The sequence below is a fragment of the Phyllobates terribilis genome, unplaced genomic scaffold, assembly GCF_046119375.1.
Source record: "Phyllobates terribilis strain yellow unplaced genomic scaffold, ASM4611937v1 Scaffold_7__3_contigs__length_470593459, whole genome shotgun sequence".
NCBI lineage: Eukaryota > Metazoa > Chordata > Amphibia > Anura > Dendrobatidae > Phyllobates > Phyllobates terribilis.
Window position 1 is genome coordinate 157,344,786 of NW_027362767.1, and position 20,200 is coordinate 157,364,985.

Genomic DNA, 20,200 nt, shown 5'->3' on the forward strand with positions numbered 1-20,200 from the left:
ATAAATATTGATCATTGATGTGCATGCCAAGATGAGATATAACTTCCTGCAGGCCACAGGGTGTATAAATGAATCCATTGTAACACACGATACTCTGTACATGTCAAAATACGTATCAACACGATGAATGGTTAGCAACATCCGAGGTGATAGCTGAAAGTGGCTAAGGTTATTATAAGCTTATAATGATTGGTAGTATGACTATGGTATTATCTAATGCTTATCTAATGCTTTATTAGCTACAAATCTTTATCCTGTTTTTACTAATGGATAAGATAAGGAAATAATGGTCGGAGGAAGTCTTCTACCTTCCCTTTGCTTGGATACCCATGTGTGTTGTCAGTGTAATTTAATATACTATATATCAAGAGTAGTCAGAGGTGTCAGCAGAAACAATAGTTTTAATTACCTACTATATCACATACTCATTACCTACTATATCACATACTCATTGTAAAAGACTTAAATCGTTGCATTATACAGTAATGACTGTGAGCTCTAAACTCGAAATTGTCCTGTTGCCAATTTTTGTTTTTTAATTACTTAGTTTGATATATTTTTTTTTCTTAGAATTTTTTTTCCCCCCTTTGCAAATTACATGTTTGTTAGGTTAAAGTAAATCAATCAATGTCATTGTTCTTAATTCTTTGAAAAATGGTTTATTCAATATCATGCAGCACATTATGTAACATTTCACAAGTGGAATAAAAATTAGCACATTAGTCAATAAACAAGTTTCTTTCCCTTGGAAAATGTAACCTTATTCATATACTAAAGTGTTGGAGATATTAAAGTAATAAATCACAAATTAGGAAAATCAGTCCAATTTTTACCCAATTTTTTTTTTACTAAAATATATTAAAAAATAAGACGTGGTTGGATAATGACAAAACACAAATGTGGTCATTTGGAAAAACTTAGCCTTGATATTTTTCTATTTGTTTTTTTGTTTTTTTTTTAATGAGGCAAATTGACTATTCCAGATAATATGTGCGACATTACAACTTGAAAAATAGTTTCTAAGAATTATTTAATTCATTTTGGCAAATATTTTTGGAATACTGTTATTGCCATCGAAATACCAATTAATTTTAAATTTATTTTATGTCCTCGATACTTGTAATTGAATTTCTACTTTCCATTTTACCTTTTACATATTAGTTGGCTTAAAAAATGTCCAAGGGGCCAAAAATTGGTTGACAGATTGGTAGAATTTATTTACGAAGACAATTTTTTTTTTCGAACATGGGGTTGATTATTGTGATGAGAGATTTTTATTCATCCTACTCTAGAACATTTTATTATCAGCCATAGAATGTGGAAGTCTTTGACATTTTATGACCATTATTTCTACATGTACAAAGACGGAAATCACCTATGTCCATCATGACCCATCTTTATACCCTTCTATTCCACACTGAACCAAAGATTCTATTATACAACCAAGGAGAGTGATGATAATAACATTTTTAAGCCACACATTAATGAAGATAACCGTGTCCATCAGGAGGTTCAAGCACTATAGAAGCTGATCAACGGATGGGGGTAAACTTTTCTGTCTATAATTGTAGATTTCAAGGGGTTTAATACTGTAAAATTTGTGCCGGTCAGTCCAGGATGGTGAGTCCTTTAGACCATTAGACCTACAGATTGCAAGATCCTTGGATTTCATGGCAACAATTTTATACATTTTTGTTTTATGGGTTACATTAAACCAGCTTGATATTTTTCAAAAGGTGCATTTTTTAGCACTCTCTAACTATCCATGCATTTTGCAATCACTTTTCCCAATTACAGCTTAACCCTATTAACTGTTAGAGATGGAACCAAAATCAATGGGGTTAAATATCCCCTTGTTCCTGTTTTGGTTTGATTCCAGTAGGTCTTTCATTTTAGGGCATTTTACTAACTGCATAATCCCTTTACATAGGGGGTGGGATTAAAAACCCAATCCCCCTCAGCAGGCAGAGACCTCTGGTCAAATGTCGCTTCCACGGAGCGAAATAAAAAGTTTTCTTACAAAGCCACTCTAGTGTAAAACAAGTTAATTATACAGAGCTAAATCAAACAGGGGCTGAAGACAGATTCTGTTTTTTTTCTATCCTCCGCCAAGCTAGTCCAATTATCATAGAAGGGGATTTTAAGAAAAGATCTTAAAAAGGTAAACATAATATTTTTAACCTTTTTCTTTAAGTTTCCCCAGTTTAAAATATTTTTTTTTTTTTAAAACTAGACCTTTCATTTTTTACATTATTTTGCCTATAACCCATTTTTTCCATATTTTACAATTTCCAAAACTGAAATTAAATTCCCACTTAAAAGATAAAGAAAATAACCACAATTAAAAATATATACATCCTTAAAATTCATTCCTCAACCTCATGAAAGCCCATAAGGAAACTGAATATTAAATATTTTTTGACATTTTTTTTCTCTAAGCAATCATCCATTTTTTAAATATTTTTCCCATACCCTATTTTTTTTCCATATTTTACAATTTTCTAAAAATTACATTTACTTCATAATTAAAAAGTAGAAAAAAACAACAAAAAAAGTTAAAACTCAATCTACAGCCTCAAGTAGGCCCATATACATGATTGTCTAGTGAGCTTCAAATTTATAATATTTTTTAACTTTTTTTCTATACATTTCTCTAGTCTAAAATAACAGATTTTTTTAAGCTAGATCATTAATTGCTAAACAATTTTGCCCTCAATCCATTGTTTCTATATTTTACAGTTTCAAAAATTAAATTAAATTCTCACTTAAAAGATAAAAAAAATACCCACAATTAAAAAAATATCCTTAATATTCAATCTTCGGCCTCCTGTAGGCCCATTTACCCAATTGTCTAGAAGAAACAATAATCCGGTCAGATGGTTACGTAGGCCTCATGATGATCAAAATTTTTTTTTTCATTATTTCATCATACACATCCATCCATCTTTATCCACGTGGCACGTTTTGGATATTTTTATTTTTAAGTCCTGGCAAAGTCTTTTGTCCCATAGTATACCTGTTGGTAACTCAACCCATGGAGGTCTTGATACAGTCCATAACAAGGTCATTGATATGTCATTATAGGTGACAGAAGATGGATGAGAAGAGTCCTACCTCCAGATTTAAGTTCCGGGATCAAATTAAGACTTAAAAATTTTTTGAGTTCTTCGATCCCAAGTTTTCCTGTCCATAAGTTCCAGGTGGGTCTTCTGCTCAACACTGGTATAACAAGGCGCGTAATGGGGTTATTTTTACTTTCGGTTATCTAGCTTTATGAAGAATTGACAACACTCATACAGCTAGATAACCAAAGATAACAATTAACCCCTATTCATCCCACTGATGACGCCAGCCACTCTTATGGAGAAGTCTTCTCCTCAGCAACATTCTTCTGTGTTGAATTCTAATTAGAAAATACAGATATTACTAATGTGCATGTTACAGCATTAATAACGATGCACCGGTCAAAACAATGATGTAAAACCACATAAAAAAGCAATACAAAGGCGTAAAACTGCATAAAAAATCAACACAACAATCACATACTAAAATACCAACATAAAAAAAATTAAAATATATTTCACAATGGTCCATACAGGGTAAAATATTCATTTCGAGCACGCCCTAGATGAGGTCTGCGGCTACCTCCGCCAAACCTTGTGGTTTAATTACATACTGCCTCGTTAGTTAAATCAAGCGGTGAGAACATTCTTCGATTACATTACAAAAGGGACCTCACGATAGAGCATCTAAATCTCCTGTAAGACTCATTAATTAAAATTTAGTCGTTCTCCAGAGGCAGATCTAAGAAAAAAAAATGTAAAAAAAAAAAATAAGGCCAAGATTCAAAAATCCTTTCTCCCTCGTTACGACAGATACTTAGAAAAATCAGAAGAGAAGACAATGTATAGAATAGAATAGAGGAGTGTGGTGAGGCTTGGGTTTCCTTTCACCTTGTCTTGAGGAGAAAATTCACTGGGAATTATAGCGGAAGGTGATTAAAATCTGAAATGTGAAAGCATGAAAAAAAAAAAGGCCCCGAGGATTCCTGGAAAGCAGAATGCAGGGTTAACATGTATCCAGAGATCCTTCTGCCTTGGTGGGTTTCTCCGTTCCTCCATAGCCCAGAGGTTGCACCTTGCAATGCTGCTACGCTGATGTATCGTCTGCTCTAGGGGTGTTAGTCCAATGCACGTCCATTCATTCTTAACACACCCCTCCTTTGCTCGCCTGCCATTGGTCAGAATAGCTGTGATGTCAACAACCTGGACTGACTGGCAGATATTTTGTTTCATCAATGGGGCGTTCCAGGGGGATAGGGTTAAAAACAATATCTGGATGTTGGACTGCACCATTTGCTACGGCTTTTATACCCCTCCTTCTCTATTCTGTCTTATTGTCTCCTATACCAGCTTTATATTGGTTGTCAGCTCTTTGGTCCAGCCTTCTATTCTTTTTGTAACCTTTTACTGTCTGGGCGGAACAGAAATATACATCATCCTTCTTCACATTACTTAAATAGAACCTGTAACCAAGTAATAAAAATGGTCATATTTTGCTCTTATGTCATTCTCGATACTCCCCTGATTATTCCATTTTTTTTGCTTTTCTAAAATTTGCCATATGATTCCAGAAATATAGGTCTTTTTGTTTGGTTCTACTTTTTTATGGTCTTTGATAAATAGGCGTGGCTCACAGGATTCTCTGGGGTGTGTCCTTAAGATGCTCTGCATAATTACCCTGTGAGCGACACCCACTTGGCAAAGACCATAATAAGTAGCACTAAATAAAAAGGCCGATAATCTCTGGAACCATATAGCGGAATTTAGAAAAAACAAAAAACTGAATACTCAGGGGAGCAGCGAAAAAACTGACCACTTTTTGCCCGATGACTGGTCCTCTTTGAAGGGGTATTCCAATCTCCGTTTTTTTATGGCATATCCAAAGCAAGTGTGCTCCCAATGAAGTAAATGGTGTAAGCTGCGCATGTGCGGTCACCCCACCACACTCAAGGGTGCAAGACAGGGCCCTGTTCTCAAGACACGTGTGGGTCTCAAAATTGTGACCCGCATCTATCTGATATATATGGTAGATTTGATCCAAAAGATTCACAGGTCCATGGCCACTGGACCCGAGGCCTAAAACTTCTTCTTACTTGTCAGCCCTGGCTCCTCTTTTGATTAGTAGGTCTGGTGTGACATCATCGTAGCGGTGTGACGCACATATGAAGTCACGCCAGGGCTACTAATGAGTGGAGATGCTGATGATGTCAGCAGATAGGACGAGGTTTACGTGGCTCTGGTCCCGCAACTAACATGGCCGCTGAATAAAGGTTCTGTGAATCTATTTGGTCAACTACAATATAAGAAATGTAGAAATATCCAAGATAGGAGTACCCCTTTAAGCTCTCATAATTTAGCTGACAGGATTGATAACTGAAGCTGATACAACTGTAGATCACAGTGATCACCTTTTGACTCTTTAAAATAATGTAATATATTGATTTTTTAATAATATTTTTTAGACATGGTGTTTTTTTAGAAGTTTCTTGTCATATTGTTTATAGGGTTTCTCTCTCCTTTATATTAATAAATATTGTTGACTAGGGCTTATAAAAACAAGTACTTTTTCATTTTACTGCTTATTAAAATTTACAGCCAGTCTTAAGATATTAACACTTTTCTGTTTATAGCTCATTGCCTAGGAGACCGACCATCGCTGCCTTCTTGCTTGTAAGCAGTGCACTGAAGCTGGCCAGGATTAGGGGGTAACAGCGCGCTCCAGTGATCCTGGTCAACTTTAAAACAGTGCTTACAAGCTTAATATAAAAGAGCTTGTAAGTGCTGTGCATATTTTGTTGTTTAGCAAAGATGGTCTATCTCCAAGGCAACGAGCTCTAAACAAAAGAAAAATGTTAATATCTCAAGAATGGATGAAAATTTTAATAAGCAGAAAATTGCAAAATTGCTTGTATTTACAAGCACTATACAACAATATCCATTTATAAAGATGGGAATAACCCTTTTAAAAGGATATTCCCATTGGAGATATTTATGGCATATTCAAAGCAAGCATGCTCGAGAAGCGGAACTCCCATAGAAGTAAATGTAGTAAGTGGCGCAGGCACGGCCACATCATTCCCACCAGGGCAAGACAGAACCCAATTCAGATTGCAGATATGCCACAAATGTCTAAAAGAAGAATACCCCATCTAAACCCTCATATTCTACCAGTTAGGATAGATAACTGATGCTGATACAACTACAGATCCCAGTACTCACTTCTGACTGCTTGAAATAATGCCACAATTTTTTATAATATTTTCAGACACCGTACAGCAGTTTCTGTGACCAAGATTAGGGTTAATCTCTTAAAATGGAGGCCCTATGATGGAGATCTCAGGGTTTTCTCCTCTCTCTGTCCTTATTATCATCTAATCTACCATATAAAGAGGACGGGAACCATTACGACCGACCTCCACTGCTAGCACTAGGACTTTTTTTTCGAGTTGGGGCCTCAATATTGCCCCAACCAATTTTCTACTGGAAATCTGCTTAGATTATGACCAAATGTATATGAATATAAGCCATTTTAGAAAGATCTCTCAGTGAATGCTTCTACATTTTTTCTATCTATCTATCTATCTATCATCTATCTATTATATATCTGTCTATTATCTATCTCTATTATCTATCCCATATCTATCTATTATCTATCTATTATCTATCTATCTATTATCTATCTATTATCTATCTATTATCTATTATCTATCTATAGATCTATCAATTGTCTATCATCTATCTATTATCTCTAATCTATCTATCTTATCTATTATATATCTATCTATATATTATCTATCTATTATCTATCTATTATCTATTATTATTATTATTATTATTTATTATTATAGTGCCATTTATTCCATGGCACTTTACATGTGTAGAAGGGGTATACATACAAGAACAATTACAATGATCTTGAACACAATGTGACAGCAACTGGTACAGGAGGAGCGAGGACCCTGCCCATGAGGGCTCACAGTCTACAAGGGATGGGTGAGGATACAGTAGGTGAGGGTACAGCGGTATGGTGGAGCGGTGGTTACTGCAGGTTGTAGGCTTGTAGGAAGAGGTAGGTCTTCAGGCTCTTTTTGAAGGTTTCCAAGGTCGACGAGAGTCTGATGTGTTGGGGTAGAGAGTTCCAGAGTAGGGGGGAAGCACGGGAGAAATCTTGTATGCAATTGTGGGAGGAGGAGATTAGAGGGGAGTAGAGAAGGAGATCTTGTGAGGATCGGAGGTTGCGTGCGGGTATGTAGCGAGAGACTAGGTCAGAGATATATGGAGGACACAGGTTGTGAATGGCTTTGTATGTCATGGTTAGGGTTTTGAACTGGAGTCTCTGGGCAATGGGGAGCCAGTGAAGAGATTGACAGAGAGGAGAGGCCGGGGAATAGCGGGGGAGGGACAGGTGGATTAGTCGGGCAGCAGAGTTTAGGATGGATTGGAGGGGTGCGAGAGTGTTGGAAGGGAGGCCACAGAGCAGGAGGTTGCAGTAGTCAAGGCAGGAGATGATGAGGGGGTGCACTAGTGTTTTTGCAGTGTCTTTGCTGAGGAATGTGCGGATCCAGGAGATATTTTTGAGTTGGAGTCGGCAGGAAGTGGAAAGGGCTTGGATATGTCGTTTGAAGGAGAGTTCAGAGTCCAGGGTTACCCCAAGGCAGCGAGCCTGAAGGACTGGGGAGAGTGGGCAGCCCTTGACTATGATGGATAGGTCAGTTGGGGGGGTTGAATGAGATGGCAGAAAGATGATGAATTCTGTTTTGTCCATGTTAAGTTTTAGAAATCTAGCAGAGAAGAAGGATGAAATAGCAGATAGGCATTGTGGGATTTTGGTTAGTAAGGAAGCGATATCGGGTACAGAGAGGTAGATCTGTGTGTCATCAACATAGAGGTGATAATGAAAGCCACGAGACTCTATGAGCTCTCCCAGGCCTAAGGTGTAGATGGAGAAGAGCAGGGGTCCTAGATCTGAACCTTAGGGGACACCGACAGATAGGGGACGAGATGAGGAGGTGGTCTGTGAGTGAGAGACACTGAATGTCCTGTCTGTTAGGTATGAGGAGATCCAGGATACAGTAGTGTCGCTTAGATTTGGCGGTTAGTAGGTCGTTGGTGACTTTAGTCAGTGCAGTTTCAGTAGAATGGTACGGTCGGAAACCAGATTGTAGGCGGTCGAAGAGGGAGCAGGAGGAGAGGTGGGAGGACAGCTCAGAATGGATGTGTTGCTCCAGTAGTTTTGAGGCATAGGGGAGAAGTGATATGGGGCGATAGCTAGACAGAGAGGATGGGTCAAGGGAGGGCTTTTTGAGGATAGGTGTGATTGAGGCATGTTTGAAGCATGCGGGGAAGACACCAGTTGTTAGTGACAGGTTGAAGAGGTGGGCTAGGGGTGGGATGAAGATAGTGGTAAGGTTAGGGATGAGGTGGGACGGGTTTGGGTCAAGTTTACAGGTGGTGAGGTGTGATTTGGAGAGTAAAGAGGAAAGTTGATCTACCGTAATGGTGGAGAAGGTAGTTTTGGAGGAGGAGGGTTGAGTAGGTGTGGGGAGGGGCTGTGGGGGCTTTAGGCAAAAGCTTTGTCTGATGGTGTCAATCTTCTGCTTGAAGAATGAGGCAAAGTCTTCGGCTGAAATAAGAGGAGAGGGAGGAGGCACTGGGGGGCGGAGGAGAGAATTGAAGGTGTTGAATAGTTGTTTGGGGTTGTGAGACAGGGAGGATATGAGAGATGAGAAGTATGTTTTTTTTGCTGCAGTGAGTGTGGACTTGAAGGTAGTGAGGGACTGTTTGAATGCGATGAAGTGCTCATTGGAGTGGGACCTTTTCCATCTACGCTCAGCAACCCTGGAGGCCTGTCACAGCTCTTTAGTTAGGCTGGTGTGCCAGGGTTGTCTGTTGATTGTGCGAGCTTTGGTATGTGTGAGGGGGGCGACCGAATCGAGAGCTGCAGCTGTTGTGGTGTTGTATAAAGCAGCAGCAACATCTGCATCATGTAAGGAACTAATGTCTGTAAGAGGGAGAAGGGATCCAGAGAGTGAGTGTAGGTCAAGGTGTTTGAGATTTCTGCGAGGGTATGCAAGTTTGTGGAGTGGGGATTGTTGCCCTGGAGAGGAGAGGGTAGAGAATGTAAGTAGGTTGTGGTCAGAGAGAGGGAGAGGTGAGTTAGAGAGGTTAGATAGGGAACAGAGGCGGGTGAAGATGAGGTCCAGCGTGTGGCCGTCTTTGTGGGTGGGTGTGGCAGACCAAAGGAGGAAGTGAGGGATAGAAGCTTAGAGGCAGCTGAGAGGGAAGTGTCAATGGGGATGTTAAAGTCGCCCATGAGGATAGTGGGGATGTCAACGGAGAGGAAATGAAGTAGCCAAGTGGTGAAGTGGTCAAGGAAAGTGGTGGCTGATCCTGGGGAGCGGTAGATGACAGCCAGTTGGAGGTTGGAGGGGGAGCAGATGCGCATGCAGTGCACTTCAAAAGAGGGGAGAGTAATTGAGGGTGGCAGTGGGATATGGGTGAAGGAGCAGTTATCTGAGAGGAGGAAACCTATCTATTATCTATCTATTATATATCTATCTATTATCTATCTAGTATCTATCATCTATCTATTATCTATCATCTATTTATCTATCTATTATCTATCTATCTACTTTATGTCCGCTCTTCGTAACCTCTTTTTCCAAGATCACAGTTGAATTTTCTACAAGATATTGGGAGCCATATTTTGGGTGTGTGATCAGGGCTGGCTCCAGGTTTTCATGGGCCCCGGGCGAAAGAGTCTCGGTGGGCCCCTTTAACACAAGCGGTCCCCTCTTCCTTCATATATGCTGACATGCACGCACACACACAGTACACAGATATGAACGCACACACACAGTACACAGATATGCACGCACACACACAGTACGCAGATTTGCACACACACAGTACGCAGATATGCACGCACACACACAGTACGCAGATATGCACGCACACACACAGTACGCAGATATGCACGCACACACACATACACACATGCACATGGTACACAGATATGCGCACATACAATACGTAGACACACATACACAAATAAGTACACATACAGACATACATACATATTTGAAAACAAATTCTTAAAAGCATATATAAAACGGACATAAATATATATACACAGTCATAAACACTGATATACACAGACATTAACATCATACATGCACACACACACATTAGAAATATTTTTAATATGGGGATTGGGAAAGCTGGCAACAAGCCTCGCTCACCTGCCCCCGGTCCTGTCTCCAGTCAAGCTCCTCTGCCATGTGGCTGTGGAGGGCCACCGGCATGTCACAGACATAGGTCTCTGGACCATCAGAGGGGCCCACTCACTGTCAGGGCCCGGCTGCTCCCCCTCATCTGTGCAGGGCCGCCGGCGTGTCACAGACATAGGGCTCTGGACCATCAGAGAGGTGCCCACTCACTGTCAGGGCTTGAGCTGCTCCACCCTGATCTGTGCAGGGCCGCCGGCGTGTCACAGACATAGGGCTCTGGACCATCAGAGGGGCCTACTCGCTGTTGGGGCCCAGGCTGCTCCCCCTCATCTGTGCAGGGCCACCGGCATGTCACAGACATGGGGTTCTGGACCATCACAGGGGCCCACTCACTGTCAGGGCCCGGGCTGCTCTCCCTCATCTGTGCAGGACCGCCGGCGTGTCACAGACATGGGGCCCTGGATGATCAGGGGGGCCCACTCGCTGTTGGGGCCCGGGCTGCTCCCCCGCATCTGTTCAGGACCTCTGGCGGTGTTTGATTGCCGGCACTTCAGACATGGCGGTGCGCTGTGAGGCTGTGTCTGCTACCAATGATGCCACAGGGGCGACACACAGGTAAAATTAAAGGGGCAGTGTCGCCCCTGCCGTGTCATTAGTACCAGACACAGACACACAGCGCACTGCACGTGGCCATGTCTGGTAAAGTACCGGCAATCAAGCAGTGCCGGCGGTCCTGGCTGCACAGATGCCAGCGAGTGGGCCCCTCTGATGGTCCAGGGCCCCGGCACTTGCCCAGGTGCGATGGGTGCTGACCCCGGCCCTGTGTGTGATTCTCGGGATATAGAACATGTAGTTGCGAATGTATAGAAAATTCCATAACATTAAAGCCTTGTGATTGTGAACTGTTTCTTGTTAGTAATCTGCATTATGTATGTGTTGTGGATCATCTATGTCAAACATGTCAAACTCTGGCCCATGGGACAAATCTGGCCAGCAGGGTGATTTAATTTGGCCTGCGAGACCAGAACCACCACCCCTATATGGGTCATTATTCTGTATGGATTACTATATCGGGCTCATTATACTGTATGGAGGAATATGTAGGGCCATTATACTGTATGGAGGACTATATGGGCCCATTATACTGTATGGAGGACTATGTGGGGCCCATTATACTGTATGGAGGACTATGTGGGCCCATTATACTGTATGGAGGAATATGTGGGGTCCATTATACTGTATGGAGGACTATGTGGGCTCATTGTACTGTAGGGAGGAGTATGTGGGGCCCATTATACTGTATGGAGGACTATGTGGGGCCCATTATTCTGTATGGAGGACTATGTGGGCCCAATATACTGTATGGAGGAGTATGTGGGGCCCATTATACTATATGGAGGACTTTGTGGGGTCCATTATGCTGTATGGAGGACTATGTGGGGCTCATTATTCTGTATGGAGGAGTATGGGGCCTATTATACTGTATGGAGGACTATGTGGGTCATTATTCTGTATGGAGAACTATGTGGGTCATTATTCTGTATGGAGAACTATGTGGGTCATTATTCTGTATGGAGAACTATGTGGGGCTCATTATTCTTTATGGAGGACTATGTGGAGGGCATTATTCTGTATGTGGACTATGTGGGGCCCATTATTCTGTATAGAGCATTATGTGGGCCCATTATTCTGTATGGAGGAGTGTGCGGGGCCCATTATACTGTATGGAGGACTATGTGGGGCCATTATACTGTATGGAGGACTATGTGGGGCCATTATACTGTATGGAGGACTATGTGGGGACATTATTCTGTATGGAGGAGTATGTGGGGCCATTATACTGTATGGAGGACTGTGTGGGGCCATTATTCTGTATGGAGGGCTATGTGGGGCCATTATTCTGTACGGAGGATTATGTGTAGTCTATTGTACAGTATACTGGTTGGCCCGCGACTTTGTCCACGGTTTTCATTTTGGCCCTCTGTGTGTTTGAGTTTAACATCCCTGATCTATGTACATGGCATATTCCACACCCGGATATGCAGAAACAACTAATTAATACAGCCGTGAATTCAGCAGATGGACTTCAAGGGAACCAATGTCCTGAGACACAATGCATATGTACATATATGTGTGTGTGTGTATATATATATATATATATATATATATATATATATATATATATATATATATATATAAAGAGCCCTTACAATCAGAAATCCATTCATCCGGTATAATATCCATTCTGTATAATATAGGCCGACTGATATCTGAGGTAATCTTCATGGGGAATATCATGTAGAATATATTTTGGAAATAGTCACAGCCGATAGGACGCAGGATGAGCGGGTTCTCTGCGCCGCCATCTACATAGAAGAGAAGCCACAGTGCTGGAGCCGTCCACAACACAAGGACACCGAACATCTACAACCACACCTTATATATTCCACATCTTCTATCTATCTATCTATCTATCTATCTATCATCTATCTATCTATCTATCTATCTATTATCTATCTATTATCTAGCTATCATTTATCATCTATCTATCTATCTATCTATCTATTATCTATCTATCATCTATCTATTATCTATCATCTATCTATTATATAGTATCTATCATCTCTCTATTATCTATCTATCTATCTATTATCTATCTATCATCTATCTATTATCTATCTGTTATCTATCTATTATCTATTATCTATCATCTATCATCTATCTATTATCTATCATCTATCTATTATATAGTATCTATCATCTCTCTATTATCTATTATCTATCTATCATCTCTCTATTATCTATCTATCTATTATCTATCTATCTATCTATCTATTATCTATCATCTATCTATCATCTATCTATTATCTATCTATCTATCCATCATCTATCTATCATCTATCTATTATCTATCTATCATCTATCTATTATCTATCTGTTATCTATCTATCCTTCTATCTATTATCTATCTATTATCTATCATCTATCTATTATCTATCATCTATCTATTATATAGTATCTATCATCTCTCTATTATCTATCTATCTATTATCTATCTATCTATTATCTATCTATCATCTATCTATTATCTAACTTATCTATCTATCTCTCTATCTATCTATCATCTATCTATCTATTATCTATCTATCATCTATCTATTATCTATCTATCATCTATCTATTATCTATCTATTATCTATCATCTATCTATCTATCTATCTATTATCTATCATCTATCTATCATCTATCTATTATCTATCTATCTATCCATCATCTATCTATCATCTATCTATTATCTATCTATCATCTATCTATTATCTATCTGTTATCTATCTATCCTTCTATCTATTATCTATCTATTATCTATCATCTATCTATTATCTATCATCTATCTATTATATAGTATCTATCATCTCTCTATTATCTATCTATCTATTATCTATCTATCTATCTATTATCTATCTATCATCTATCTATTATCTAACTTATCTATCTATCTCTCTATCTATCTATCATCTATCTATCTATTATCTATCTATCATCTATCTATTATCTATCTATCATCTATCTATTATCTATCTATTATCTATCATCTATCTATTATCTATCTATCATCTATCTATTATCTATCTATTATCTATCTATCATCTATCTATTATCTATCTATCATCTATTATCTATCTATTATCTATTATCTATCTATCTATCATCTATCTATTATCTATCTATTATCTATCTATCATCTATCTATTATCTATCTATCATCTATTGTCTATCTATTATCTATTATCATCTATCTATTATCTATCTATTATCTATCTATCATCTATCTATTATCTATCTATCATCTATTATCTATCTATTATCTATTATCTATCTATCATCTATCTATTATCTATCTATTATCTATCATCTATCTATTATCTAACTATCATCTATCTATTATCTATCTATTATCTATCTATCATCTATCTATTATCTATCTATCATCTATTATCTATCTATTATCTATTATCTATCTATCATCTATCTATTATCTATCTATTATCTATCTATCATCTATCTATTATCTATCTATCATCTATCTATTATCTATCTATCATCTATTGTCTATCTATTATCTATTATCTATCTATCATCTATCTATTATCTATCTATTATCTATCATCTATCTATTATCTATCATCTATTATCTATCTATTATCTATCATCTATCTATTATCTATTATCTATCATCTATCTATTATCTATCTATTATCTATTATCTATCTATCATCTATCTATCATCTATTATCTATCTATTATCTATCTATTATCTATCTATCTATCTCTCTATCATCTATTTACCTCTCATATATGGATATTGTACACCATCTTGCCTATTCCATACCTCTCATATTCCAAAAGCTAAAAGTAAAACCTTTATATTAATTTATTTATATATATTTTATGATTCCTTGAAATCTGCCCGTATAAAACACCATTTTAGATATTTCCAATGAAAATCACCATAACGCAAAATTCATGCAGAAAAAAATATATAATAACTACCAACATCTCTTGGCCAATATCACCAAGAACATGTACTCATGAGTAATCATCACATGTAGCTGTATATACCTGTGTGTATGTGACTGTATATACCTGTGTGTATGTGACTGTATATACCTGTGTGTATGTGATTGTATATACCTGTGTGTATGTGGCTGTATATACCTGTGTGTATGTGACTGTATATACCTGTGTGTATGTGGCTGTATATACCTGTGTGTATGTGACTGTATATACCTGTGTGTATGTGATTGTATATACCTGTGTGTATGTGGCTGTATATACCTGTGTATGTGACTGTATATACCTGTGTGTATGTGATTGTATATACCTGTGTGTATGTGATTGTATATACCTGTGTGTATGTGATTGTATATACCTGTGTGTATGTGACTGTATATACCTGTGTGTATGTGACTGTATATACCTGTGTGTATGTGATTGTATATACCTGTGTGTATGTGATTGTATATACCTGTGTGTATGTGGCTGTATATACCTGTGTGTATGTGATTGTACATACCTGTGTGTATCTGGCTGTATATACCTGTGTGTATGTGATTGTATATACCTGTGTGTATGTGATTTGTATATACCTGTGTGTATGTGACTGTATATACCTGTGTGTATGTGATTGTATATACCTGTGTGTATGTGGCTGTATATACCTGTGTGTATGTGATTGTATATACCTGTGTGTATGTGATTGTATATACCTGTGTGTATGTGATTTGTATATACCTGTGTGTATGTGACTGTATATACCTGTGTGTATGTGATTGTATATACCTGTGTGTATGTGGCTGTATATACCTGTGTGTATGTGATTGTATATACCTGTGTGTATGTGATTGTATATACCTGTGTGTATGTGATTGTATATACCTGTGTGTATGTGACTGTATATACCTGTGTGTATGTGATTGTATATACCTGTGTGTATGTGATTGTATATACCTGTGTGTATGTGATTTGTATATACCTGTGTGTATGTGACTGTATATACCTGTGTGTATGTGATTGTATATACCTGTGTGTATGTGATTGTATATACCTGTGTGTATGTGGCTGTATATACCTGTGTGTATGTGATTGTATATACCTGTGTGTATGTGGCTGTATATACCTGTGTGTATGTGACTGTAAATACCTGTGTGTATGTGATTGTATATACCTGTGTGTATGTGGCTGTATATACCTGTGTGTATGTGATTGTATATACCTGTGTGTATGTGATTGTATATACCTGTGTGTATGTGATTGTATATACCTGTGTGTATGTGATTGTATATACCTGTGTGTATGTGATTGTATATACCTGTGTGTATGTGGCTGTATATACCTGTGTGTATGTGATTGTATATACCTGTGTGTATGTGACTGTACATACCTGTGTGTATGTGGCTGTATATACCTGTGTGTATGTGATTGTATATACCTGTGTGTATGTGGCTGTATATACCTGTGTGTATGTGCTTGTATATACCTGTGTGTATGTGATTTGTATATACCTGTGTGTATGTGACTGTATAAACCTGTGTGTATGTGATTGTATATACCTGTGTGTATGTGGCTGTATATACCTGTGTGTATGTGATTGTATATACCTGTGTGTATGTGGCTGTATATACCTGTGTGTATGTGGCTGTATATACCTGTGTGTATGTGCTTGTATATACCTGTGTGTATGTGATTTGTATATACCTGTGTGTATGTGACTGTATATACCTGTGTGTATGTGCTTGTATATACCTGTGTGTATGTGATTTGTATATACCTGTGTGTATGTGGCTGTATATACCTGTGTGCATGTGACTGTATAGACCTGTGTGTATGTGATTGTATATACCTGTGTGTATGTGATTGTATATACCTGTGTGTATGTGACTGTATATACCTGTGTGTATGTGATTGTATATACCTGTGTGTATGTGATTTGTATATACCTGTGTGCATGTGATTGTATATACCTGTGTGTATGTGGCTGTATATACCTGTGTGTATGTGATTGTATATACCTGTGTGTATGTGACTGTATATACCTGTGTGTATGTGACTGTATATACCTGGGTGTATGTGACTGTAAATACCTGTGTGTATGTGATTGTATATACCTGTGTGTATGTGGCTGTATATACCTGTGTGTATGTGGCTGTATATACCTGTGTGTATGTGATTGTATATACCTGTGTGTATGTGATTTGTATATACCTGTGTGTATGTGACTGTATATACCTGGGTGTATGTGACTGTAAATGCCTGTGTGTATGTGATTGTATATACCTGTGTGTATGTGGCTGTATATACCTGTGTGTATGGGGCTGTATATACCTGTGTGTATGTGACTGTATATACCTGTGTGTATGTGATTGTATATACCTGTGTGTATGTGATTGTATATACCTGTGTGTATGTGGCTGTATATACCTGTGTGTATGTGATTGTATATACCTGTGTGTATGTGATTTGTATATACCTGTGTGTATGTGGCTGTATATACCTGTGTGTATGTGACTGTATATACCTGGGTGTATGTGACTGTAAATACCTGTGTGTATGTGATTGTATATACCTGTGTGTATGTGGCTGTATATACCTGTGTGTATGTGACTGTATATACCTGGGTGTATGTGACTGTAAATACCTGTGTGTATGTGATTGTATATACCTGTGTGTATGTGGCTGTATATACCTGTGTGCATGTGACTGTATATACCTGGGTGTATGTGACTGTAAATACCTGTGTGTATGTGATTGTATATACCTGTGTGTATGTGATTGTATATACCTGTGTGTATGTGATTGTATATACCTGGGTGTATGTGATTGTATATACCTGTGTGTATGTGACTGTATATACCTGGGTGTATGTGACTGTAAATACCTGTGTGTATGTGATTGTATATACCTGTGTGTATGTGGCTGTATATACCTGTGTGTATGGGGCTGTATATACCTGTGTGTATGTGACTGTATATACCTGTGTGTATGTGACTGTATATACCTGTGTGTATGTGACTGTATATACCTGGGTGTATGTGACTGTATATACCTGTGTGTATGTGACTGTATATACCTGGGTGTATGTGACTGTAAATACCTGTGTGTATGTGATTGTATATACCTGTGTGTATGTGGCTGTATATACCTGTGTGTATGTGATTGTATATACCTGTGTGTATGTGACTGTATATACCTGGGTGTATGTGGCTGTACATACCTGTGTGTATGTGATTGTATATACCTGGGTGTATGTGACTGTACATACCTGTGTGTATGTGATTGTATATACCTGTGTGTATGTGACTGTATATACCTGTGTGTATGTGATTGTATATACCTGGGTGTATGTGATTGTATATACCTGTGTGTATGTGATTGTATATACCTGTGTGTATGTGATTGTATATACCTGTGTGTATGTGACTGTATAGACCTGTGTGTATGTGATTTGTATATACCTGTGTGTATGTGGCGGTATATACCTGTGTGTATGTGATTTGTATATACCTGTGTGTATGTGGCTGTATACACCTGTGTGTATGTGATTGTATATACCTGTGTGTATGTGATTGTATATACCTGGGTGTATGTGATTGTATATACCTGGGTGTATGTGATTGTATATACCTGTGTGTATGTGATTGTATATACCTGTGTGTATGTGGCTGTATATACCTGTGTGTATGTGGCTGTATATACCTGTGTGTATGTGGCTGTATATACCTGTGTGTATGTGATTGTATATACCTGTGTGTATGTGATTGTATATACCTGTGTGTATGTGACTGTATATACCTGTGTGTATGTGATTGTATATACCTGTGTGTATGTGATTGTATATACCTGTGTGTATGTGACTGTATAGACCTGTGTGTATGTGATTTGTATATACCTGTGTGTATGTGGCGGTATATACCTGTGTGTATGTGATTTGTATATACCTGTGTGTATGTGATTGTATATACCTGTGTGTATGTGATTGTATATACCTGTGTGTATGTGATTGTATATACCTGTGTGTATGTGACTGTATAGACCTGTGTGTATGTGATTTGTATATATCTGTGTGTATGTGGCGGTATATACCTGTGTGTATGTGATTTGTATATACCTGTGTGTATGTGGCTGTATATACCTGTGTGTATGTGATTGTATATACCTGTGTGTATGTGATTGTATATACCTGGGAGTATGTGATTGTATATACCTGGGTGTATGTGATTGTATATACCTGTGTGTATGTGATTGTATATACCTGGGTGTATGTGGCTGTATATACCTGTGTGTATGTGGCTGTATATACCTGTGTGTATGTGGCTGTATATACCTGTGTGTATGTGATTGTATATACCTGTGTGTATGTGACTGTATATACCTGTGTGTATGTGACTGTATATACCTGTGTGTATGTGATTGTATACACCTGTGTGTATGTGATTGTATACACCTGTGTGTATGTGATTGTATATACCTGGGTGTATGTGATTGTATATACCTGGGTGTATGTGGCTGTATATACCTGTGTGTATGTGATTTGTATATACCTGTGTGTATGTGATTGTATATACCTGGGTGTATGTGATTGTATATACCTGTGTGTATGTGGCTGTATATACCTGTGTGTATGTGGCTGTATATACCTGTGTGTATGTGATTTGTATATACCTGTGTGTATGTGATTGTATATACCTGGGTGTATGTGGCTTTATATACCTGTGTGTATGTGGCTGTATATACCTGTGTGTATGTGGCTGTATATACCTGTGTGTATGTGGCTGTATATACCTGTGTGTATGTGATTGTATATACCTGTGTGTATGTGGCTGTATATACCTGTGTGTATGTGGCTGTATATACCTGGGTGTATGTGATTTGTATATACCTGTGTGTATGTGACTGTGTATACCTGTGTGTATGTGACTGTATATACCTGTGTGTATGTGACTGTATATACCTGTGTGTATGTGGCTGTATATACCTGTGTGTATGTGATTGTATATACCTGTGTGTATGTGATTTGTATATACCTGTGTGTATGTGATTGTATATACCTGTGTGTATGTGATTTGTATATACCTGTGTGTATGTGATTTGTATATACCTGTGTGTATGTGCTTGTATATACCTGTGTGTATGTGGCTGTATATACCTGTGTGTATGTGACTGTATATACCTGTGTGTATGTGGCTGTACATACCTGTGTGTATGTGATTGCATATACCTGTGTGTATGTGATTGTATATACCTGTGTGTATGTGATTTGTATATACCTGTGTGTATGTGATTGTATATACCTGTGTGTATGTGACTGTATATACCTGGGTGTATGTGACTGTGTATACCTGTGTGTATGTGA

At 38.2% G+C, this 20,200-nt stretch overlaps 1 long non-coding RNA gene across 1 annotated transcript in view; it reads right to left on the minus strand.

Annotated features, from left to right (window-relative positions):
• Positions 1–609: 609 nt before the first annotated feature.
• The window catches only part of LOC141154070 (uncharacterized), a 64,836-nt gene continuing 45,245 nt past the window's right edge, over positions 610–20,200 (minus strand). Inside the window, exon 4 of the long non-coding RNA XR_012247390.1 lies at positions 610–3,403. This is a non-coding gene — a long non-coding RNA (uncharacterized lncRNA). The remainder of the gene's footprint in view (positions 3,404–20,200) is intronic.